Source organism: Pteropus medius, unplaced genomic scaffold (genome assembly GCF_902729225.1).
Source record: "Pteropus medius unplaced genomic scaffold, Ma_sr-lr_union100, whole genome shotgun sequence".
Taxonomy (NCBI): Eukaryota; Metazoa; Chordata; class Mammalia; order Chiroptera; family Pteropodidae; genus Pteropus; species Pteropus medius.
Genome location: NW_024349225.1, coordinates 4,632,339 through 4,658,021, shown reverse-complemented (window position 1 = coordinate 4,658,021; position 25,683 = coordinate 4,632,339). Strand labels below are relative to the sequence as shown.

Here is a 25,683-nt window from a genome sequence, read left to right as displayed (position 1 = left end):
GCCTTTCTAAACGTCCCTATTTAACTTGATCCTTTCAAAGAAAGTACAACACACCTAAAACATGCTAAATAAAGATTCTGGTAGAAGATATATTTTGACTATATACATATACATATATATATATATATATATGTATATGTATATAATGATTATATATACATATACATATATATATATATATATACATATATATATGTATATGTATATAATGATTAAATCCTAAACTATTCCGTTCTTCTAATCTACCTTTTAGTTTTAATTTTGCTTTCTTAAAGCAAGTTTTCTATGAACACAAAAATAAAACTTGCTAGTTTTCTTTCAATGGATCAGATTCATATACTGTTATATTGAGCATCATCTCTAGCTTCTTGAAAATAGACCACACTGAGAATTGGAATAAATACTAGTATTGAGAGGAAGCTCTGGAGATGTTCTGTTTACCAATATACTGTTTACCAATTAGAAAGAAAAAAAAAAGGCTGGAATTGTGTAAGTAGCACAAAGCAGGAAGGCACAAGTGGCTTAATGAAAAGTATCCTGAACTTGGAGTCAGATGACCTACCAGTGTGAGCCTCAGCTCTGCCACTTTGAGCTCAAGTGACAGAAGTCACATTTCCTTTGTCTATAAAGTAGGAATAATACCTTCAAGGATTGTTCCAAAGATGCGGTGAAACAATGGATGTAAACGCGCTCTACACTGGGATACATATCTAGCTTATCTATTGGTGGCCTGCAATCTTCATCTCAGATGAGCAGATAACAATTAGATATTTGGAGGATAGCTGAAAATAAATCCATGTGGTAGATCTGAATTTCCATTTAAGACACATTGCCTAACTAAGAAAGCCTATGGAAGGACTAAATGAAATCTTGATAGAAATTTCTGTTCTTAAGTGATAAAAGTGAGGTAAACCAAGCTCATATGTACATTCTACTTCATATATACACTGGGATCAAAGATTCCCAGTCTTTCATTCTCTTGACACCTATTTCTTGAGTATCTACTATATGTGCCAACCATTGTGCTAGTCTCTAGGTATACACTGATAGACAAGATTTCCACTTTCAAGGAACTTACGTCCTAATAATAAAAGTTATATTAATATCTTTATTCCAAGCATTTGGTAAAGTGTAGGCACATAATAGATAGTCAATAAAAGTTAGTTGAGCTGAACTAATCTCTAATTTTGTAGCATTACTATAGCAGAGAGCCAAGAAAGAGGTAATTTTGTCATCAGAGATGCCTCCCCAATTCACTGTGTGATTAACAAGATACCACTTCTGAAGTTTTGAGGGAAAAGAATCTTTTTAACTAGAGAGTTCATCTAGTCATCCGCCTCTAACACGATGCTTGTATTATGTGGTATTAATGTAATGTTTTCCTACTTAAAATGATTATCACTTCTAATTAGTACATTTAACATGGGGGCAGAGTGTTAGAAAATGTTGAGGGTGGCATACCTATGTCAGATCCAAAAATTAGCAAAAAGAAAGTAGGCTGGATATATTGTATCAGTATTGATAGACTGACCATGGACTTCGATTTAATATACTAGTAAAACAGAGTAAGGAAATGGAAAGTCCATTCTATTATCACTATAGTCAACTCTTAACAAGTACAGAGAGTTTATTTTTCAAAGCATAACTTTCTTGAAGTCACTCACCAGAGCCAGTGTTATAGAATGAAACTTCCTGGAGTTTTTTTCACAATATCTAGGAGATGACTGGTGGCATCTGTGTGGTTGACAGTATTGTTCACCAGTATCCCCACTTCTCCTGAACTTGGTTCAAGGACTGGGTTCAAGGGCTCATTCCGCTTGCAGATGAGGGAGGCTATGTAACCAGTTTTAAACACTGAAATGTCATCAGAGATCTGTTTCCTTCCCAAGCAAGCTAAGGCTGTGAAAAGTTTATGGAGATTTTTACTCACTTTGTTCTTTTGCCACAGACTCAGCTGCTGTGTTCTAGGTGATATGGTTCCAAGATGGGTGGACCCTCTGTTGACCTGGTTCCCAGAGTAACTGGAACAGAGTGAGTCTGATTCACATGAACCATGAAGCACAAGCAAGCAATAAACTCTTGTTTTGTTAAGGCATGGAGATTTTGGAGATATTTGTAACTACACCATAATATAACATTTCCTGATTAACATAGTCAGTGAAGGCCCATAGTACTCTCAGTGTTAAGTTTTTGAGTAAGCAATAAAATAGACAATATGAGTTCTAATCATTTGTCAGTAGTTTTTCATATTAAGGATGCAAGCCTGAGGTCTAGTTTTTTAATCATATTTAATCCAGATATCCCATAAGTTTTACATTTTCCCACTAATTCTCCTGTGAATCTTTTTTAAGTACTATATTTAACTTTCATCTATAAAGTTCCTATGCTTTCTGCAAATGATCACTTTTCTCAACATCAAATGAATTTCTTAATCTAACCACACATCATTATTTTTGCAAGCATTTTAACTAAAGCAAATGTTCTGAATTATGAACATCCTTAATTGAACTACACATGCAGTCATCAGAAATAAAGAAAGGAGATGCTTCTCCAACCGCACTATCTCTAGAACTTGGATCCTTCCAGGAAGAGAAAATTAGAAATAATATTGATTACTTTTTTTCACATTGGAGGAAGAGCTTAACCTTGAAGGACTTGTAGAACCTGAGAATTATAATTTCTTATGTAAAGCTATAGATAGTAAGTTTGAGTTTTCAAGTCACTGAAAAAGAATGCTTTGCTCTTCATTACTTACTATAATGGATTGTTAGGTGGGATGCATAATGTGTTGTCTTTAATAGCTTAATTCCTGTTCTCTTTCTTCCCACCTAGCCAAAGCTATCCACAAATTCCTACTCAAATCCAGCTCCTCGGGAATCATCCCTGAACATGCCAGCTGGAATTGATCTTTTACTTTTCCAAAATCCTAAGTAAATTCATACCGTTTATTTGGCATTGCTTGTAGAGAGTTTAGAGAGTTCAAAAGCTGAAAAGGACCTAAAAATCATTCTACATAATCTTCTCATTTTGCAAATAAGGAGAATAAATCCTGAGAGTTATGCAATTTTCCTAAGTAACATGGACACACATTGGAGGCTACTTTGCCCAGTTCCCAGTGTAGTCCATTCCTTTATGCCACAAACGCCTTCACACTTACTGCCTGGTATTACTGGTTATTTTTTCAAGAAGACTTGACATCTCACCAATAGCACATCTTGAGGTCGGTGAACTCTTTAACTTGTGATTTCTTCACTTTATAGCTTAATCTATACGCATTTTTTTAATATAATTTTTTATAGACTAATTGGTTGTGTTTTAGGTAATGTTTACATCGATTTAACCTATTCTTATCTTCTCAAATTCAAAAGGTAATCCTGGAAGGGTCCAAAGAGGCAGGAATAAAACAGCAGCAAGGTAAACAGTAAGAGCTGATGAGAACAATCAGAACGCTTACAAAAATCCAACAAGACACTTCTAGAATTGAAGGTCATTTTCCCTGGAATAATCACATCTCGTAGGTTCACTCTGCAAGGATGGAAAGTGTGTTTGTTGAAGCAGGATGGCAGGATGCCCAAGTGCAGGTGAAGTTGTAGAGGTGAGCGAGCGAGGAGGGCTTCTGCCGGGCGGGACGGGGGTAAGAACAGTCGCGGGATTGCCGAACTCCAAGCCCAAGCCCCAGCAGGCGGCCTGGGAGCTCAACGGGGTGGCTGGGCCGAGTCGGGGGACGACGGGCGGGCGGAGCGGGGCCCCGGGCGCGGCGGCGCCGTCGCTACCCGGGCGTTGCCGGGGGGCCGCGTCGGGCCGGCGGAGGGCGCGGGGGCGGGGCCGGCCGGCCGCGGAGGGGCGGCGGCTCGGGGCCTCCAGGCCAGCACGCGGCGGCGCTCCCGCGCCGAGCACGTCCCCGGCCTCCGCCTCCGCCCCCTCGCTCGCTCGCTCCTTCCCGCCCTCCCCGCCGCGCCGGCCGAGCCGGCTTCCCCTCGGTCTCTCATGAATATTGAGCGGCCCCTGTTGTATTTCCCGAGCTCCATTGCGGAAGCCGAGGCTCGCCATATTGTGCGGCGGCGCCGGCGGCCGCGGCGGCTTGGACCCGAGTCTCGCTCCAGCCGCGGCCAGCGGAGTCCCGGGCCGGGGCAGGGGCCGGTGAGTGGGGCGGGCGCGGGGGCGAAGGGCGCGGGCGCGGCGGGCCGGGCCGCGCGGCGTGCGGAGCGGGCTGCGGGCGGCTGACGGCGGCCCCGGGGCGGGGGGTGTGTGTGTGTCCGCGGGGGTGTGAGGGGAGATGGCGTCGCCGCCCCCGACCGCTCTCGGGGCGGGGATGGCGGGGGACGCGGCTTCTCATTGTTCCCGTCCCTTCGAGGGTCTGGGCGGGGGTCGTGCGTCCGGCCCGGGGAGGACCCGGTGGGCGAGCTCACGGCTTCCTGCCTCGGCTGCGAGCCCCTCGCTCCCCGCAGTTCAGCGCGGAGGCCGGGGCTGCGGTGCGGCGCCTTCGCCTCCCGGGCCGGGGCCCCCTCCTCTCCTCGGCGCCCTTTCCGGAGGCGAACGGCGTGGAATGCGGGTTCTTGCCCTCGGGCTTCCCCCTCGCAGCCGAGGGTGTGTGTCTGCGCCGTGGGGGTGGGGTGGGGCGCTTTGTGCAAATAGCCCCCTTCCCCCAGGGTGCTGGAGTCGGGGTTCGCCGGTGGAGGCGGTCCTCGGCGTCGGAGTTCCTTGCGGGCGGGGGTGTAGAGACCCCTTTGGGTTAAAACATTCCTGGAGTGCCGCCCGCTTGCTCGGGGGTATCTGTTGCTGCTTTCTGAAACCGCGAGGTTGCCCCGAGGGGTCGTGGGGGGAGGGGGGTCTCGGTTTGTTTCTGCTGGAAGCTTCGCGTTTTGAATGCTGCCCTTTGCGCCGAGATCTTTGGTACCCCCGCTGTCGCCGGGGAGCCCTCGTTTTGGTTGTCAGGATCGTTTCCCTGCCACCGAAATAGCCTTCCTACTCCCGGAGATAGTGTTAGTAAAAAATTGGTCTCAAACTTTGAGGTTCATTCCGATGATTTGCCCGCTAAGGCCGTCATGGCTTATCTCCTTGAAGGCTTTTTGGATCTCTCTACTGCGTGGCTGTCAGAAGTTGTGGGAGAATGTGGGAAAATGGTTTGAAATTGTCTGGTTTCCTTGAGGGGTGTGAAGAAATTTTCTGTGAAGGGGATAGGTTTTGTATTCGTTATGTTAATGTGCTTTATTTTAAAAATTAAAACCGAGACATGGTTTCAGTGTTTTAGACGGAGAATTATGCTCAAAACCAGTGTATGCGTGATTTGCATCATATAATCTACCTTCGGTAGTTCCAAGATGATCAGCTGTAATACTTAGTGTAATCGGTAGATAATCTACTTTCCCCACTTGCCTTGGGGTATAATTGTTGAATATTTTATTAACTTAAATATTCATTTTTAAGGACCAAGATCAGTCTGATTCTTTGATTTATAAAGAATTTAAATGGCAGCAGTCTGGCTCTTGGTTATCTCTCCATCCCCACCCCCCGAAATTTCTGCTTGTCACAATCAACAGGTGTCTTTTAAAGTCTTCATTGTCCATTGAACGTACTTTTTCCGTAGAAAAATGAGTAGTCATATAAGACTCCATTTTCCAGGGATAGCACAGCAAATATGGCCTCTCTTTCTAAGGATTTGAGTTATTTCCTTCAGGTACCCTTGCGGAGTCCACATTTGAGGTTAATTATAGTAGGTGTGGGAGTGAAATGGGGAATTTATGAAAGAAAACGGACTGACTAGTCTCTTTGTGTATTTGAAAAATATGCTATGGTCCTCAAATGTGCTGCGGTCCTCAAATGTGCTGCTTTGAAAGATTTCAGATTAGAACTACTAATATAATGCATACAATGCAGACATTCAGAATACCGAAATTTTTGAGTTTTTCTCTGCCTGCGTGGAGCACTCAGACAGCTCCCAGATTTGTATGGATAGAAATGTAGAGCAGGTCAGCAAACATTTTTGGAATTTCATTTGTCTATTACTGACCTTCAGTGCGTGGTGTCAGGTCTCTTTGATTTATTCATGATTTGTGTTTATATTATGCAGTCGTTGGAGTAAAGGTGATATATGTGTAATGAATAATATATAACCAGATGTTTCAGTGACAGTTTCATTTCTATATGTTAGCTAAAAACCATAATTCCTTCCAGCAAGAGAAGTGAGTTAACATTAAAAGGCACTTTATTAAAATTATGACAGCATTTCTGGTATGACTTAAAGCACCTCATAATTTTATAGCGAGTCATTTATTAAATCTGGAGAAACTAAACAATGCATCACAGTGTACAGTTTTAAAAAAAGAAAAATACTGTGAGGTTATGTATATTCTGCACACATACAGATCTACACTTGATTTTTAATTAGTATTTATTACACATGCTGTGGGGGACATACATTGTCATCAAACATCAGTTATTTGATTTCCTGAGTTTTTCTCTCTTTCTCTGAATTCTGTTATAGTGACTTATTGAATATTTATTTGCATTTAACTGCGTAGATCCCCATATAATTTGGGGTACAAAGATACAACATTTACCCTGTCCATTCACTGAAGGTCCAGATAGCCTCTCTACCACCCATCACCCTCTGGTGACAACCGAGTTTCACCGTTTTTATTTAATGTGTCAAATGGGTCTTCTGGTGTCTCGCTGTAAGGAGCAGCGTGGTTGATCTTAAAGGATGTACTTGACTGTGATAATGCAGCTCTTTGGCATCGAAGTAGAAGCTGGTATTAATTAGTATGTCCATGGGCAGGAGCTAGGTGATGAATCCCTGACTCCTAGGTGCTCGGGTTAGGTGAGCCATGGCCAGATTCTAAGCTATGTGGAAGAACTCTGGTGGAACTGGCCACAGACTTTCAAGTTTAAAATTCTTTTCACTTCTGTTTTATTTTACATATGTTAGGCAGTTGAAGTACACTAGTACGTCTAGGCCTACTGATAACTTGTTGGATGCTCAGCACCTATATACATTACTAAAAATTCAGAGAGTCCTATTGCATGAATTTGCATTCTCCCATTTCATTTTGAAAATGGATTAAGAACATGTTTACTGCTTCTACATAGCTGCTGTTTTGTCATAATTTTTAAAAAATCAGTTTAAGTACAATATATTGTCTAGTGAGGTCATCTTATTAAGTGAAGTAACCATGTGAAAACTATCAAAGCATTTTTGTCGTTTGTTTTTAACAAATGTGTTGATTATGGGCTCTCCTGCAAGAGAGATTTCTTTTTGTTTCTATGCTATAGAGTGGAGTTGTATTTTCTGAAGAGGTTAGTTTCTAAAGTCAATATGTAAAATGAAAATCACATGTGGTAAAAAATTATACTTGAAAATCCTTAAGGGAGAGCAGCATACCAGTAGGTTCAGCTCAGTTTCAGCGTTGGAACAGATTGCTGTTTCTATTGCTGAACACTAGGTGTTCAGTTTGGGGCTTGCAGTTTGGGGCTATTTTGAATAACGGCAAAGAAAAGTCTGTCAGTACCGGAATCACATTCAGCATGGCGTAATGCTCACACTAGGAGAGGCTTGTGGGAACTCATTCCACCGAGGAACAGCGGATCAGCTCTGACATCTCACATTTTCTCTCGGATGTGTGCTGTAGTAAAGGAGGTGGCTGTGTGCGCTTGGAATAGCTTGCACTATTTAAATATTTCTCGTTTCCTCTCATTTTTCAAATTAGATGGTTTAAATCACAAAAGTTATATGATTTTTATGCTGCAACTTAACAGACACAAATTTAAAGCATTTTGAGTTATCCTTTATAAAACAGATTTTGTCTATAGGAATAACTCCAAACTTTCTTCCCCCTTCAAAGAAGCAGCAAGATACCTCAGAGGAGAGCAGCTAGAATCACTGTGTTTATTAATGTGTTAGTGTCGAGTAGAGAAAACAGAAATTTCAATAGGAATCTCAACAGAGGGGATTTAATATAGGGAGTTGGTTAGATGGGTGTAAGGGCAAAAAGAGAACATTACGGTAATCCTAAGAGCTCAGAGAAGAGATTCCACTGACTTGGTTCTGAACCTTTGAGGAGGTCAGGTGTGTTTAGCTGCTGTTAGGGCTAGTGCTGGGAGTGTGGAAAGAAGCTGGAGACTGGAACCGATTACTGCTGCCAGGGTCAGGGGTTACAGTTGCTGCTGCCAGGAATTGAAAGGAAGTCCCTTTGCCCTCTCTTCCTCTTTTATAACCACTGTTTACTACCCCCATTGGCAAAGCCTAGCGAGGAGCCTACTGGCAGAAGAGTCAGTTAAATATAGTTGTACAGTCTCCATAGAGCAGAGTCTAGAATGGTGATTTGGAATTGGGGGTCAGTGAATGAATGACCTGCACAAATAGTTTAGGTTAAAATACAGTAATTTAAGTAGGGAATCCTCTCCTTACCTTGCCTGTTCAAAAATCCTTTATTTCTTCTGTGTGCCAGACCCTATGCTAGAGATTAGGGATAGAAAAGTAAATCGAACAAGATTTCTGTCTTTGAGGAATTTACAATCTAAGTGGAGATGACAAATGAAGTATTGTACAGTGTGTTAAAGGCAGTAACAGATGAGTAATGTGCTTTGAAACCCAAAGGACATAGCATCCTACCTGCCTCTTCTCTGCCTAGCTAAACATAATGACTACTCTTTATTTCGTATCTTGGTCAAATCCAACTTCATTTTCCCTCATTCCTGTGTTCAGCCCAACTCCTATGAAAGCTTTTTCTGAGATGCCTCAATTTTCTCATGTGGTTATAATCATTATTAAGCATTTCTCTGTGCTTTATTCATTTGGGTTATAAAGACCATCACTTTCTCTGCGCTTCTAGTCTGTCCTGGTACTGTGCATGTAGAAGATGTTTGAGGAATGTTTATTTTTGCACTGGATAATGGGAATTAAAATATTGATCATTACCTTTGCAGACATTGTATACGCCTTCCAAGGTCATTAGAAAATAATTTAGGTAGAACGTTACTTGATTTTATAGATATGAGAATTGAAAGAGTAAAATAATTGGTTAATATAAACTGTATTGTACCAATAGCTGATCTAGAGATAGGACTTTGGATTTCTGATGTGCTGTATTCCAGAGCCAGCAATTTTGGAAGGCATTCTGTTTGATGGCTAACTCAAATCTTCTATGTCTTTTATTATAGCCTAATATACTAAAATCTCACAGTTATTTTGGGGGGTGGGGGAAGGAAACACAACTCTCTCATTTTATTACTTAAAATTAGAAACATCTTGCAGTTTTTCTTTACATTATTATTTTTAGTTGTTTATTGTCTCCTTTTTTTTCTATTCTCTGTATTACCACACCTGTATTAGCTATTGTAAAAAGTGCACATCTGCAGTACTACTTTTTAGAAGCGTTTTCTGCTTGTTTCCCCCACCATACACACACTTTGTTAATTTAACTTAAAACCAGCTGATTTTTCGCTTTTAAAAAGATGTATGCCTCCATGCCAGTAATTGCATTAAAGCCTCACTGTTTACACTACTTGCTATATAGAGTCTAATTCAGGCTATCTTGGAATCCAGCCACATGCTTTATAGAAGTCTTTACTATGTTACAGAAGGGGTAGTGTTGGACATAGTAGAAGGAGCTTCAGAATTGAAGGCAGAAGACTTGGTTTCTAGGTCTGGTGCTGTCACTTCCAAGAATGTTGGCTGTTTGTTTTCTATTAAAAAAAAGAAAAAAAAAAAACAAACCACCCTTGTTGACCTTACAGGTTATTTGTAAAGACATGAGAAGTAGTGTAAGTAAAAGGGGTTTTGTAAACAGTGAAGCATATTGTAAATATAAGGAGTGTATGTGAAGAAAGAGAGACAGATGGATTGATTTATGGCCCGGATCCTGGGGTTGGTTTTGTGTCTTTCAAGTTTTTAAGTTTCCATATCTAAAAGAAAGTCGTTAGGGTGAAAATGGGTTGTGGGAGTTGTGAATGTCCTATATAACCTTACTTTTCCCAGGTCTTGTGATAGTGTAGTATTTTCCCCTAACAGGTGTGAGGTGGTATCTCATTGCGGTTTTGATTTCCATTTCCCTGATGATTAATGATTTGAGCATCTTTTCATTTACCTGTTAGCTGTCTATATGTCTTCTTTGGGAAAATGTCTACTCAGATCTTCTGTCCATTTTTTAATTAGATTGTTTGGGTTTTTTTTTTTTGGTTATTGAGTTTTATAAGTTCTTTACATATTTTGGATATTAGTCTTATGTCATATATATGATTTGCAGTTATTTTCTTCCATTCAATAGTTTGCCTTTTCATTTTGTTGATGGTTTCCTGAATATTTTAATTGCTAATAAGGAGCACCGCCTTAATGGACATTTAAAAAACCTATGATTTAAACATGCTCCATTTTGTAAAGAGGTTTAGATCTGCATATTGACCCTTAAAATCGTGTTGATTTCCAGTATATATGACCTATACCGAATTTTTGCTGCTTTCCTGAACCTAAATTTTATGCTAATCTTTGATTTCATCAGAGCTATGAGTTCTTTCTGTCCTTAAAGTATCTGGTTTTTTTCTCATACCTCTTCTTACTCTGGCCTTTGAAACTGCAGGAGCTGCCTTTCTAGTTTTAAACTTTTGATGTGAGTTGCAGATACCAGAAGACAAGAAAGACCTGAAAAGAAGAAAGATTAAGTCATTTTACCTTTTGGAATTGTTTCAAGAACCCCAAATGAGAATTGAGGTTTCCTGAATCCCAGTCTGGGTGCTACTATTCTGCATAGTAGTTTTTTCTTTTTCAGCAAGATAAAATCCACCTTTTGTGACAAGGGGACATTAGGAACACTTTCTTCATTTCTTTATTCTTAGCTATTGTTGTCTTAAAACTCTTTGTTAAAATCTGTGCTTATTGTAATAATAATAACAATAATAATAATAGGGCTTGAAAAAATGGAGAGAACCCTACTCCTTACAAACTCCAAACAACTGTGTTGCTTTCTAAAACATAACTCTTACATAGCTGTAATTGTAGTACAGATGCAAATTAATGGCTTCTCTCATCACTTTACCTTCCTTACAAGTTTTACTCGTCATTGCATGTGGTATTAATAATTACTTTTCATGATTGAAGAAATTTCCTTTTGTTGATGCTGCAGCGAATGTCTCCCTGCTTGCTGATGGCACTATTTGTAGTAGTAGGAATGATGGTTTGTGTGGTGTGTTGGTTAAGGGCATGGCCGTCTTAGTCAAACAGACCTGGGTTTGAGGCTTGCCTCTCATCCTCAGTGCAAGACCATGATGCAAATTGCTTGCTTGCTTGTTTATTTAATTACTTATATTTTGGCTCGATTCCCTTATTTATTAAATGAGGGCAGTTGTACTACTTTATAGAGTTGTTAGGAGTAAGCAGGATTTCATATAAAGTGGTAAACACTCTAAATGTAATCTCTTATTATTATTAATAGCATTATTTTCTAGAACTGGGATAACTGGGTGAAAGAATCTGAATGTTTTTGTATCTCTAAATATGAATTGCCAGCTACTTGCTGAAAAAGTTATTCCAGTTGCTATTTGGAAAATGTGAGGGCATCAGCCTTCAGCTTTCTTTTTTTTTTCCTTAACCTAATTATTTTTTTTCCTGTGTCACTGCCTCACCACAAATTTGATTTTTCAACAGATTATGTTCTTACCAGACATGTAGATCCCATTGGTATATGTATTTTCAGTGACATAGGGAATGTTGTTGTGACTTTCTGCGTTGTTACTTGCTAAAGCACGTCTGCTGCTTCTGTCAGGAATCTGCCCTTGATGAGAAAAATAAAATAAAATCTCTTTCTAGGAAAGGATAACAACATTAGTATACCACTTTTCAAAAGTTAACTTTTGTTCTGACATATGGAGCTTTGGACTAAAAGTCAGTGTAGTTAACTAGATTTCTCTTCTTAGCTTTGTCTTGATATGCTTATGTAAATCTTTAAGCTTTGCTTTATGCCTTAGTTGTAGTTTACATCTTCCTCTCAAAGACAGAGATACTAGATCTGTCCATTAAATCAGCAGATTTTTATTGGGAGCCAACTATGTGTGCCAATGACATAGAATCTACAGCCAATAAAATAAAACTGGTTACTGCTACCACATCAATATGCTCTCTTGTTTACAGTTTCCTGTAACCTGGGTAGGGGTGTGAAGTAAAGTTGGTAGCCTCCTTTGCTTTAGTTAGAACTCAGGATTTTTCTGTTCTGCTCAGAAAATTATCATTGTTCTTTGCGTCTCTTGGTCTTAGGGCACTGGAAGAATTAAAAATATTCCCTCTCTAAGAATGCGGTTAGTTTGTGGTATAGAGTTGGTGTGTGTTCAAGGCTGAGAGCCTAGATTATGCCAGAGTCTGAGATCTAAACTACTAGTGAGTCAGTAGTTTGGCAGTAGGTCACTAGATTCAAATAATTGGATGAAGCAGTTGAAAACCCCTTAGGCAAGCAGAGGTTGAGGCATCCTTAGAAGTTACAAAATCTAGACTGGCAGGTGAGAACCAGAAGTAAAGCACCAGTGTAAGGAATATCTTGTCAGAGAATTTAGAATTCAGGAAATCAACAGAAATGGAAAGTTCTGACCAAATAAAGTAAAAAATATGTAACACAAGAGAAACAAACAACCCCCCTCCCCCAAATGTACAGCCTGGAGTATCAAGGATACCAGTTCAGGGGAAAATCTATAGCCAGCTTATTGTTTAAAATATATTTTCACATAAGCCAGGTGGACGTGGAGAAGTATGATATCAGCAATTTTCTTTAAGACAAGGAAAAAAATTGAAGAAAGCCTTGACGATGATTTGGAATGTTAGATTTGTGAACTTTAATACAGACTATGCCTCTTTTTGACCTGCTTTGAGAAGATTAGAGGAATCGACTGCTTGTGGTTGAAGTATTCAAGTCGAAAGAAGTTGCCAAAGGTAGAATACCTTCTTAGCTCAAGAGGAGAGGACTGTCTTTAGGCATAGTACTATTAAGGATATTTAAGCAAGCTTTTGGTCCACAAAATATTAGAGCTAAGAGGGCTCTTGCTACTTGATATAAATTCTTATAAATTTATAAGAATTTACAAATAAGGAAATTGTATCCTCAGCTAAAGTGACTAGGCTTATCTCACTCAAGAATTTAGAAACAGCATTTTTACCATTTGAGTATATTTGCAGAATATTTGTGACTACTCCTATTTCAGTAACCAATATTCCTGTCTCCACCTAGTGGCAACAGATATTTTGCAAGGCTGAGTACAAATGTGGGGGAACACTGCTAGGGGGAACTTTATTAATCACCACATTTGAAGAAGAGTCATCCTGGTAACAATTGTGTCATCTTTGCAAAGAGAAAGGAGGAGAAAGGAGGTGTGCCTAATGCTTATTTTCATATTTCATAACCTTATTAAGGAATTTGTGAACTCTGTACAGTTATACCTGAGTTAGGCGGCATGTTCATTGTTAGTGTAAAAGTGTTAAGCTTGTGTTGTAGAGTTTACATATATACACATACATGTTACATACATATGTATATATTCACACATATAGTTTTTTTTTTGTTATGAGTTAGAAGATAGCATGGTAACTTCATCGTTGGAGAAGAGATGAATTAATAAATGATGATGGGACAATAGCCAGTTACAGATAATTTAGAACTCAGGAAATCAACCAAAATGGATAATAGCCAGTTGGTGGTGGTGGTAGACGGCAGATCCTGACCTCTTAAATGTACAAAATGAAACTCTGATTGTATTAGAAGAAAGTATGGATGGATGGTGGATGTTTATGTAATTTTAGAGTGTGGATGAGCTTTCCAAAGAAGCCATAGAAGAAAAGATAAATACATTAAAAACATGTAAAAAAATAAGATCTATATTCTAAAGAAGTCAAGAACAAAGACAACAAATTGGGGAAGAATATTTAACACTCATGACAGGCAGGTAAAGGTTAATTTCCTTAACAGAAAAAGTCCGTAACAGAAAAAGTTCTTACTTAAAAGTATTTATATATAAGTAATTGACAGACCAAAAAATGGCCAACAAAGCTTTGAAAAAGCTTCAACTCGTGATTGAAGCCTTGAAAATTAAAATAACAATAAATATCATTTCCCATCTATAAGATTGGGCAAGCTTTTTTTAAAAAATGCTGCTAATCCTTAATTGATAGATGGGTAAATTGGTATAGCAATTTAGCAGTATTTGTCAGAATAAAAAAATTTGTTTTCCTGCTTTTCAATCCAGTAATTTTGCTTTTAGGAATTTGCCTAATCAACTTCTTACCTAAGGCAACTTATTGTAAAAGATTAAGTCAGCTTTACAATATGTTTTAAAATCAGGAAGTATAAGTCTTCCAACTTGTCATTTTCAAAATTATTTTGGTTCTCTGGGGTCCTTTGAGATTCTATATGAACTTTCAGGATGGGTTTTTCTACTTCTGTAAAAAAAACAGTTGAGGTTTTGATAGGGATTGCATTGAGTCTGTATATCACTTTGAGGAATATTGTCATCTTTATGTTTCTTCTGGTCATGAACAAGGGATGGAATGTCTCCATTTTTGATTTCTCTCAGCAGTGTTTTGTGATTTTCAGTGTACAAGTCTTTTGCCTTCTTGGTTAAATTTATTCCTAAGTGTTATTCTTTTTAGTGCTTTTGTAAATGGAATTGTTTTCTTGATTTCTTTTTCAAACTGTTCATTGTTAGTCCATAGAAATGTGGCTGACTGTTGAATCCCTCGCCCCCCGACTCTGCTGAATTCATTTATCAGTTCAGTATCTTACACCTGTTTGTGCACACTTTAGGGCTTTCTACATATAAGATTAAGTCATCTGTAAACAAACTTTTGCTTTTGGGAGTTTGTGGCTTTATTCTCTTATATAGCCCATGCATTTTACCTCTTAAGTTTTTCAGCTATGCCCCTCCTAATTCATTCTTCTTATTATTAATGGAGCCATTGTAGGCATTTATTATTTGTATTATCGCACAAGTCCTTTAACTGAGTGGTCCCCAACCTTTTTGGCATCAGGGAATCTAATGCCCGATGATCTGAGGTGGAGCTGAGGCGGAGATGCTAGCGCTGGGGGAACGGCTGCAAACACAAATGAAGCTTTAGTTGCTTGCCCGCTTACCATCTCCTGTGCAACCCTGTTCCTGTACAGGTCCATGGCCTGGGAGTTGAGGACCCCTGCTTTACCTAGTATTCTTGCTTTGTTAAAGATCTTCTTCCACCATTGTCAGAGTTGATCTTTTTGTCTTAAATGCAAATCTGACTTTGTCATTCTACTGTGGATATTTCCCCAACATCCTTGCATGGTATGTCAGGCCTTCCTAATCTGGTCCACAATTTAAGCTTCACTCTGTGCTACTCCCAACCTCCCTCTTTTCTGTTAACCTAAAAATAAAAAGCCAAAAATGAGAGGCAAGAAGCATTTATTAGAGATCAAAAAGAATTGCAATTCAGGAAACTGATTCAGACAGAGGCCCAAATGGTGTCCTGATTACAGGATGAGGGCAGGGAGTTTTTATGAGACAAGGGAATAATTATATGAATAGAAGAATGAAATTTCTATTGGTGTTAAAAGCTGAATTACTCTTTAGTTATACATAGCTGGTTACTGATTTTGTCTTCAGAAAGAGTCTGTAATCAGTTTTCATGTTCAGGAGGTGTGCTTTCGTGTTAGCTATGCAAATGATTGTAAGACAGTAGTGGTTCGGCCTAGTCCAAGGGTTATTTTGCCCAGTTCAGACATTCCAAAGGTTCAAGAAGCAAGACATGCAAGGCAGTTCCTTTGGGATGGCTACTCTGGCTCCATTTTTAAATGGCTCCACCCAGTTATGTAAACTTTTCACAGTTCTCTGGACTTGTGAACTGCTTGGAATTTCCCAAACACACCATGCTGAGCTGTGTCTTTCTTATTCTGGTCCTTCTGGACTCCTTTCCTTTCATCAGTTGGTTAACTTCCACTTTAAACTCTCTTCCAATCTATGGCCATGCCACCCTGAACAAGCCCGATCCCGTCTGATCTCGGAAGCTAAGCAGGGTCGGGCCTGGTTAGTACTTGGATAGGAGACCACCTAGGAAGACCAGGTAGGTGCTGTAGGCATAAAAAATAAAAAAAAAACAACAAGGGATTGTAAGGGGTTGACCTTGCAATCTGTAAGGTCAACCAAGGGTTGCCTCACCTAAAAATAAACAAATAAACAAACACTCTTCCGAGGAAGAGTCTCATTCTTCAGGAAACTTTTTCTGATTTCTGCTCCTCCTTTTGACTGCTTCTTTGTACTTTTATAGCATTTACCAAATTGTATGGAAAACATGTTCAGGGCCCAGCAGGAAGCAAACTCATGGAGGGTCTCATTTCTTATCATATACTAGCTCTCATTGTTTCCTAAACTGTTGAACTCAACTAGTTTTCATTATGGATCTGTTAGCTTCTGGTAGGGGTAGACAGAAGGACAGAAGGAAAATAAAGCTGTTGCCCATAAAATCAGTGTTGACTAATATTAGACCTTGTTAGGTGCATCCTGAAGCCTTGGGGAAAGACTGAATTGCACCATTAAGAAAGTCTGTCTGCTGGAGGGGAGGGCGAAGGAGTAGTGTTAGAGGAGATGAAATAGTGATGGGTGATGAGAGCTAAATGGTAGGAGGGCACAGATCTAGATCTATATTATCTAGGTCTGCATTTTAAATATTACTTTAAACCACCTTAAAACATTTATTTTCCTTATAATAATAACTTAATTATCTAGAGACTAGAAAACATTAACTCTATTACCAATACTCAGAAACTTAATTAAGACTAGATAATGAAGATTTGGTAATTCACCTTTGAAAAGTTTCTGCTCTGTGTTCCATAGTATGGGAAAAATATAATCCAATTAGGAATTGATTATATTATCATTTTAAATAAAGAAGCTATTAGGTTAGCAAAAGTAAGTTAGATGAGTCTTCCAGATGTTTAGTACAATGACTTTTTCAATATAGAGCACTTCCTTTGTGTCTTCAGACATTTACAGAAATTAATGTCTGTCTGACAGCTGTAGTTTTAGATTAAACTGCTGCAAGTGGTTTTTATGAGGTGGTACTTACTGCAGGCAGTGTTATGATGGCAGCTGGATTGCTTACTCAGAATTTATTATTGCTCCCTGGTTTGCCTAGTGTTGAATAAATTTCTAAAAGCTAACACCTGTGTCCTGTAAACAAGCAGTGTTTTAATTAAGGAACAAATCATTTGCTCATTCACATGTTGTATAATATAATGCAAGAGGAAAAGAAAAATTCTAAAGATTGGAAGAGTTAATTTGATGTGACCTTTATTTATGTTCACAGGCGACAATGGCCATGGAAGAAAAAGATAAGATTTTTATTACAAAAAAAGAGAAGAGCTTCTTAGTTTTGTTTCATAGTGCCTAGGGAAGCAAATCTCAAATGAAGAAAAATGCTTTATAGGAAAATGGGATATAAAATAAGTAATTTAAAAGTGATTGTATTTTCTGATACATATTTCACAGTTTTGAAAACAAATTAAGCACTTCTGGCCAAGAAGGCATAGTAGGTAAACGCTGTGCTCACCTCCTTTCATGACCACATCAGAATCACAACTAAACTACAGAACAGCCATCGTTGGGAGTCGCCTGAGCTCTGGCTGAACAGAAGTCCTGCAACTGGGGACATATATAAGAAGCCACCTTGAGGCTGTTAGGAGAGGTGGAGACGTGAAATGGCTGAGCCCACACCACATGTGGCAGTTCAGAATCAGAATGATATCTTGGCTGCAGAGGTTCCCCCATAGGAACAAGAGGTCCCGGCCCCACACCGGGCTCCCCAACCCAGGGTTCCAGTGCCAGGAAGAGAAGTGTCCACCACCTCTGGCTGTGAAAACCAGAGAAGATCATGGCTGAGTGAGAGGAGGGCTCTGGGTGTCAACAGACATTCTTCTTAAGGGTCACATGCTGACGGACTCTCTAGCTCTGAGCTCCAGCAGTGGGGCAATTGCTTGCCAGGGACATACCGGGAGGAAACTGAATTGTCTGGCTTCAAGGCGAGGGCTGGAGGGGCAGCTTTCTCCCAGACATGTGCTGGCAGAATCCATTGATTTTAGTTGAACCCTTCCTGCTCCTGCATGCAGATGGAGGCAGCTGCCATATCTGAGTCTCTATCAGTCTGACTAACATAGGTCATCCCATCCTGGTGATTCCCTGAGACCCTGCCCCGCCCAACTTGTGGGCCCACCCAAGCCACCTCCAGTGGCTTTTCCATACATATGGCCTGTGTTGTCTCATGCTTCGGACTTTACTAAAATCTCACAAAGGTGCACAAAACCCACACAAGCATTTGGCCTCAGCATGCCCCATGCCTGTTGCTGAACAGCCCAAGCCTGGCACTAGCAGCAGCCAGCCTCGTTGCTCTGGCTTGACCCTTCAAAGCATCTCTAAGCCCAGCAGGGGTGGCAGCTATCTGCGAATTAGGGGTGACTCTTGACAGGTGGCCCTGGGCATAGCACAGACTGTGGCTTAACTTGGCCTGCGTTGAGGCCCCTTCCAGGAGGCCTTGGGGCCGGTTTTCCTGATGGTCTGCTTCAGTGGAGCTGGAGCACCACTCTGGGCTGTATCTGAGGATGACACATCCAAAGGTCAGACTGGGCAGGCACCAGAGGGCTGCTAAAGTGAATCCAGCTCCATAGGGTCAGCCCCTCACTGGCCAGTCCTCATAATCAATCAGCCTAGGAGTCAGTCCCTCCCACTGACATGCAAACAGCAGCCAAGGCTACAACAGGAGGGCACATACAACCCACACTAGGGACACACCTGGAGCACCTGGCCCAGGTGACCAGAGAAGATTGTGCCACTGGGTCCCATAGGACACCTACTACATAAGGCCACTCTGCTAAGACCGGGACTTAGGATCCCTACCTGATACATAGAAACAAACAGAGAGGCATTCAAAATGGAGAGACAAACAGGTCCCACATGAAAGAACAGAACAGAGCTCCAGAGAAAAAACTAAACAAAATGGAGACAAGCAGTTTACCAGATGCAGAGTTCAAAACGCTGATTACAAAGATGCTCAATGAACTTAGAGGAAAAGAGATGAACGCAGTGAGAACTTTAATAGAGAGATAGAAAACATTAAAAAAAGTCAAACGAAGAATACGATAGGCGAAATGAATACATTAGAGGGAATCAACTGTAGATAGATGAAGCAGAGGCTTGAATCAGCGATTTAGAAGATAAGATAGCAGAAAACACCCAGTCAGAACAGCAATAAGAAAAAAGAATCCAAAAAATGAGGGTAGTTTAAGGGAACCTGTGGGACAACATCAGGCATACCAGCTTTGCATCATAGGGGTACCAGAAGGAGAAGAGAAAGTACCAGAAATTTAAAAACCTTTTTAAAATTAATAATGACAGAAAACTTCCCTAACCTGGCAAAGGAAGTAGACATTTAAGCCCAGGAAGGTCAGAGGCCCAAACAAGATGAACCCAAAGAAGCCCACAGCAAGAAACATCAAATTAAAATGTCAAAGGTTAAAGACAAAGAATCTTAAAAGCAAGAGAAACTCAATTAGTTGCCTACAAGAGAGCTCCCATAAGATCAGCTGATTTCTCAACAGCAACTTTGCAGGCCACAGGGATAAGCACGAAATAGTCAAAGTGATGAAAAGCAAGGACCAAGGTTACCCAGCAAAGCTGTCATTTAGAATTGAAGCACAGATAAAGAGCTTCCCAGACAAGAAAAAGCTAAAGGAGTTTGTGAACACCAAATCAGTGTTACAAGAAATATTAGAGGGACTTCTTTAAAAGAAGCAAAAAAGATCAAAGATATGAAAAGTAAAATGGTAATAACTAGACATGTATCAACAATTACTTCAAGTGAGAAAGAAATAAATGTTCTAATCAAAAGACATGGTGGCCGAATGGATAAGAAAACAAGACCTTTACATATACAAGAGATTTACTTCAGATTGAGAGACATACAGAGATGAAAGTAAAGGGATGGAAAAAGATATTTAATGAAAATGGAAACAAACAAAAAATCTGGGGTTGCAGTACTTATACCAGACAGAATAGGCTTTTAAACAAAGGCTGTTTATCATGAGACAAAGAAGGACCCAGAAATTTCACTTCTGGGTGTTTGTAGGAAGAAAATACTACTTTGAAGGGACACATGCATCCATATGTTTATTGCAGCATTATTTATAGTCGCCCAGATATGAAGGCAACCTGGATGTCTATCAGTGGATGAATGGGTAAAGAGGTGGTACATATATACAATGGGATGTTACTCAGCCATTTAAAAAAATTTTAAAGGAATGAAATCTTGCCATGTGCAACAACATGTATGGACCTCAAGGGTACTGTGCTGAGTGAAGTAAATCAGACATAGACAGATGCCATATAATTTCATTTGTGGAATATAAACAAAATAAATGAACAAATAAAACAGATACAGAGAACATTTTGAGGGTTGCCAGATGAAAGGGGGCATTGAAGAGGTGAGTGAAAAGGGGGAAGGGATTAAAAAAGTAAAAATGGGTAGTTACAAAATAGTCATGGGGATATAAAGTATAGTGTAAGGAATTTAGTAATACTGTAATAACTGTATGGTATCAGATGGGTACTAGGTTTATCAGGGTGATCACTTTGTGAGTTATGTAAATGTTTAATCATTATGTTGTACACTTTAATATATCACGTTAACTATAATTGAAAAATAAAATTATTTTTAAAAATCAAGGAAACAAATCATACAGCATAAAGACGTAAAGTGTTGGCTGTGAGGTTATAAGTTCTCTTACCTTAGTCAAATGTGGTAGACTGAAAAATGGCCCCTCAAAAGATATCCACATTCAAATCTCTGGAATCTGTAATGTTACTTTATGGAGGGTGGGGTCTTTGCAGACATCATTAAAATCTCAACATAAGGAGATTATTCTGGATTATCTGAGTGGGCTCTAAATGTCATCACATGTGTCCTCATATGAGAGGCAGAGTGACCACAGGCAAAGATTGGAGTGATGTGACCACAAGCCAAGGAATGCTAGCAGTTATTCCAAACTGGAAGAGGCAAGGAATAGAGTCTCCCACAAAATCTCTGGAGAAAGTGCGGTCCTGTCAACACCTTGCTTTTGGCCCAGCGATACTGATTTAGGAATTCTGGCCTCAAGAACTGATAGAAATAAATTTGTTTTATATCACCAAACTCGTAATTTGTTGCAGCAGTCTTAGGAAACTAATGCAGTAGTCATTCTTCAGAGTGTAAATGGACATTTCTAAATAGCTCCATTTACCTAAGGTCTCCATTTTGAGAGGGTATAATTTATCGCTCACTCATATTAGACTATAGTTCTGTTTCAAACACTCTGAATAGGCCAGGCCATTCTTATGATTAGAGCAACTGATAAACATCTTTAGGCACAGAACTCTGAGGTTTTTCGCTCCAAATAAGTTATATTTAATGCTGCTGCTGCCTTTTGGTGGGGGCGGGGGGGAAGTGGCAGGGGAATGTTTTATTCAGTCTGGAAGCTCCCTCTTGGCTTCTTTCCTAAAGCTGCTGCACTCTGGTAAGAGTACAATTTAGACTCCTAAAATTATAGGACACAGTGTCAGACCTTTTGCTTGCACTTGTGCTATTTCATATCAATTCTTCTTTCACTTATACTATAGAAAATGTACACTTGAGGTTCTTATTGAGAATTAAATTACTTACTATGCCCTAGTATGTGCCAGGATCTCACTTGAGGCGTTAGTCTATTAGGGAGTCTAACCAAAGGATGAAGGCCCTACGGGTGTTCTCTACACTTCAGTCCTTATATTTTTAATGATCAGACAGCAGTGCACCTGGCGCATATTGTCTTAATCCCCTCAGAGATGGTATATGTGTTGGAGGGGTGTGATAATCCAAGAAACACTCTTTGAATGTCTCTGAATGTTCTGCAAAGCTGTGGTTCAGGTTGTCCTTCTTTATCTAGTGCCTTTCTTGTAAAGAATCTACATGTTTCTAATGGAATTTGAGACAGAAGTGTTTCTATCCAGTATTTTTCTTTTTTCCTCTTAAGATTCTAGGAACTACACATAGTGTTCAGCCATAGACAGGTCACTAGCAGTAGACAATTGACAAAGAAATCTGCCTTTTTTTTTTTTTTGTTATTGTCAGTATTTGTTATAGAAAAGGCCTTAAACAAGTAGTCTTGGATGAGCCTGCCAGTTGATTTTTTTTTATCACATGAGGCACTTAATATTCTTACGTTCTTTTCTAAAATAATTTATTCTTTTTGAAAGGGGGTTGATATAAGATTTTTAATAACTTACAGAGTGGCTAAATAATTTTTTTCCTGGTCTTTTACATGTGGGGGGGTTGAGTGTTAAGAAATAAGAATCCTTGTATAAAGGAAATTGTGTCCTCTCAGTTTTATAGCTAACATTTATTGAATGTGCCAGGCACTTTATATGAACATCTCATTCAGCTTTGCCAATGACCCTGAAAATAATTGTCATTTTCCTGATTAAAAAATAAGGTTTGAGGGATTGAGAAATTTGCTTGTGGATTTATGGCCAGTAACTGCCAGCACTAGGATACAGTTCCAGAAATCACTTAGTGTGCTTTCTAGTTGTCTCATTTGTTGTACCACAATGTAAATACATCCCTAAAATACGAAGTTCTCTGCCCTTATTGTTGAGGAATTTGTGGTTTAGTGGATCTATTTTTCTTTCTGAGATGATCGTGATGGTCTTAAGAGCAAATATATGGCCCCAGCAAGAGATTCTGAGGGTGAATGGAACCTGTATTAATATTATCTTTAATTTTTTTCTGCACGAAACCTATTCTTTGCCACATCTAACCTCTGTAGACTTGATCATGGTATTTTAATACTCCCCTCAAACAGTTTAAGGATTGTAGATTAGGGGTGGGATAAAAATGGCACTCTAGGGGAGCCTCTACGTTATTTCGTTTGCTAGGTACTATTAAATGAATACTTACGTAGAAACAAGGTTATTAGGGTTCAGGTCCCTCTACTAGTCTTCAAAAGACCAGTCTATATATACAGTGAACCTAGTATACAAATAAAAATTTCCTAGTATTTCAGACACATTATTTAAGTATGATATGTTTTTAATGGAAAAACTTAGAATGGAAAATTTATTTTAATTTTTTTAAGTATAGGGGATATACAATATATTAGTTTCAGGTGTTCAATATAGTGATTTGACATTTATATACCTTACAATGTGATCACCACACTAAGTCTAGGAATCATCTGTCATTATGCAAACTGAACACAATATTACTGACTCTATAGAGTAAAAAGTTTAGTTTCTAAGTTGGGGATTTAATACACTTTTTTCCTGAAAAAGTATTTTTTATATTCCTTTTTAAAAATTTGTAATTCTTAAAGCTTGAAGTATTATAAGGTAATTTTAGGAACCCAATTCTGTATGTTAGAATGATCAATTTTTAATAGCTATATTCATATTATTTTGAAAATAGACACAGAATTCCTAGGACAAGGATAGATTGTTAACAGCAGTGACTGGATCAGTTCCCCTCCCCGCCGCTCTCCCCCACCCCACCCTCGCCCAGCATTGTACTGAGAGCCAGATGTTTGGTAGGTGGGGAACCTAAAAAATATGGATCTGGAGCTTCTGTACTTATTACCTGAGAGAGCGACCGAGACCTTTGCTTCTGGTATATTTTCAGTTTAAAGATGCTTCGGTCTGTTTCTAGCTAAGACTATTAATTAGGAATTGTTGAATTTATTTCTTGGTATAAAGTTGAGTATAGCATTCTCATCTAATTTTAAAAATCTATTTCTAGATGTATGCATTTTTAAAGCTTTTGGTTTTGTCAGAAATTGAGCTATAGTATTAAGTATATCAAAAAACTAAATTTTGTTTTTGTGAACAAGTCCATTTGTTTTTTATTTTTATTTTTTTCTGTTTCTGTTTGATTTGTACTTTTATAATGATCATATTTCCTTTAGGTTCATATTCTGATTTCTAATGGTCAATTCATTTTTTTCAGTCTTCATGGTTTTATTGTTTACAAATTACAAGTTATAAATACTGGTGAGATTTCATTATACATCCTATAGATTTTGATAAGGTAGTAGTTTCAAATTATTCATTAATAACAAATTTGTAATTTCAATTTTGATTTCCTTTTGCCCATTCCGGAGTGGCTTTTGACCTTCTACTCAACCCCATTTGATTCTTGAGAAGATCACCATTGTGGCCTCTCTTTAGGGCTGTAACATCTTGTGTGTTTTCCCCTCTACTTACCAGCAATACTGACCTACCTTTCTAACATGTCTATTCCTTTGAATAGATCCCTCTACTTTAAATAAATAGTTCCCCTTCTTCTCTTGATTATCTAACCCAGTGCCCTTTTAAAAATCTTTTATATAGCACTTAAGAAAGCTTTAATTTATTGTGTGCATACTTGTTTTGTTTACTGCTCTTATTCCTAGTACTTTTTACAGTGTGCAGGGTGCAGTAGATAATCAGTATTTGAATGAGTGGATGGTATATAATTTTATAAAAGGGTTGGGGCAAGGAGAGGAATCTACCTGGATAAATAGGCCTGTTCTCAGGCAGATTATTTTTGGTAAAAATGCTTCAGGAAAATTGATAATATAGAAATTCTCTTAAAATTAACCAAATCTTGCGTATAGCCCTCTAGAAAGCTTTTGGGTAGTTAAGGAGAGCACATACATATTCCACTTTGAAGATTCCTAGTTAAATCATATAAATGCAGCATTGGTAAGCAGTGGTTTTCTTTATGTACCATTTAAGGTTCATTTTTTCCTTTCTAAATACCTTACTTTACTCATTTAAGTTTTACTGAAAAGCAGGCTCATACTAAAGTAGACTCATTTCTGAGTGTAGGAGAAAGTATTAGGACATATTAAGCTATTTAAGTCACTGGGGTAGACATGGAAGCAATTGTAACACAATACAAGTAAGTGCAAAGCATGGAATGTACTTTATACCTCTGCATTAGTTTTATTCTACTCAGACATGTATAACCTTTTCTCTCTGGCTTCTTTCAGATTTTTTTTCTTAATCTTTGAGTTTCTGTAATTTGAAAATGATATGCCGAGGTGTAGTTTTTGAGGCACTTTTTCTGCCCGGTGTTCTCTGAGTTTCCTGGACCTGTGGTTGGTAATCTGACATTAATATGGGGAAATTCTCAGTCATTATGGTTTAATTATTCTGTCTCTTTCTCTCTTTCTTCTCCTCTTGGCATTTCCATTATACATAAATTACATGTTTTGTCATTATTTTGCAGCCCTTGGATATACTATTCTGTCCCCACCACCCCCACCCCCAGTCTTTGTACTTTTTGCTTTTTGATGTTCAAGGATTCTATTGGTATATCCTCTGGCTCAGCGTTTCTTTCCTTAGCTGTATCCAGGCTACTGACAAGCCCATCAAAAGGCATTCTTCATGTCTTTTACAGTGGTGTTAATTGCTAGCATTTCTTTTTTTTTTTTTTCCCCCCTTAGGATTTCTACCTTTCTGCTTACATTGCCCATCTGTTCTTGCGAGCTATTTTATCCATTAGAGCCCTTCACTTACTAATCATGGTGGTTTTAAATTCCTGGTCTGATAATTCCACCATTCTTGCCATGTCTAGTTCTGATGCTTGCTTTGTCTTTTCAAATTGTGTTCTTTACCTTGTATGCGTTGTCATTTTTTCTAGATAGCAGG

At 39.0% G+C, this 25,683-nt stretch overlaps 1 protein-coding gene and 1 pseudogene across 1 annotated transcript in view; both read left to right on the top strand.

Annotated features, from left to right (window-relative positions):
- The first annotated feature begins 3,923 nt into the window (after window positions 1-3,923).
- RNF2 (ring finger protein 2) overlaps window positions 3,924-25,683 on the top strand; it is a 34,332-nt gene continuing 12,572 nt past the window's right edge. Inside the window, exon 1 of the mRNA XM_039881246.1 lies at window positions 3,924-4,140. The gene's annotated coding sequence lies outside the window, so the exon portion shown is untranslated. The remainder of the gene's footprint in view (window positions 4,141-25,683) is intronic.
- Window positions 15,954-16,076, top strand: LOC120617853 (uncharacterized; annotated as a pseudogene).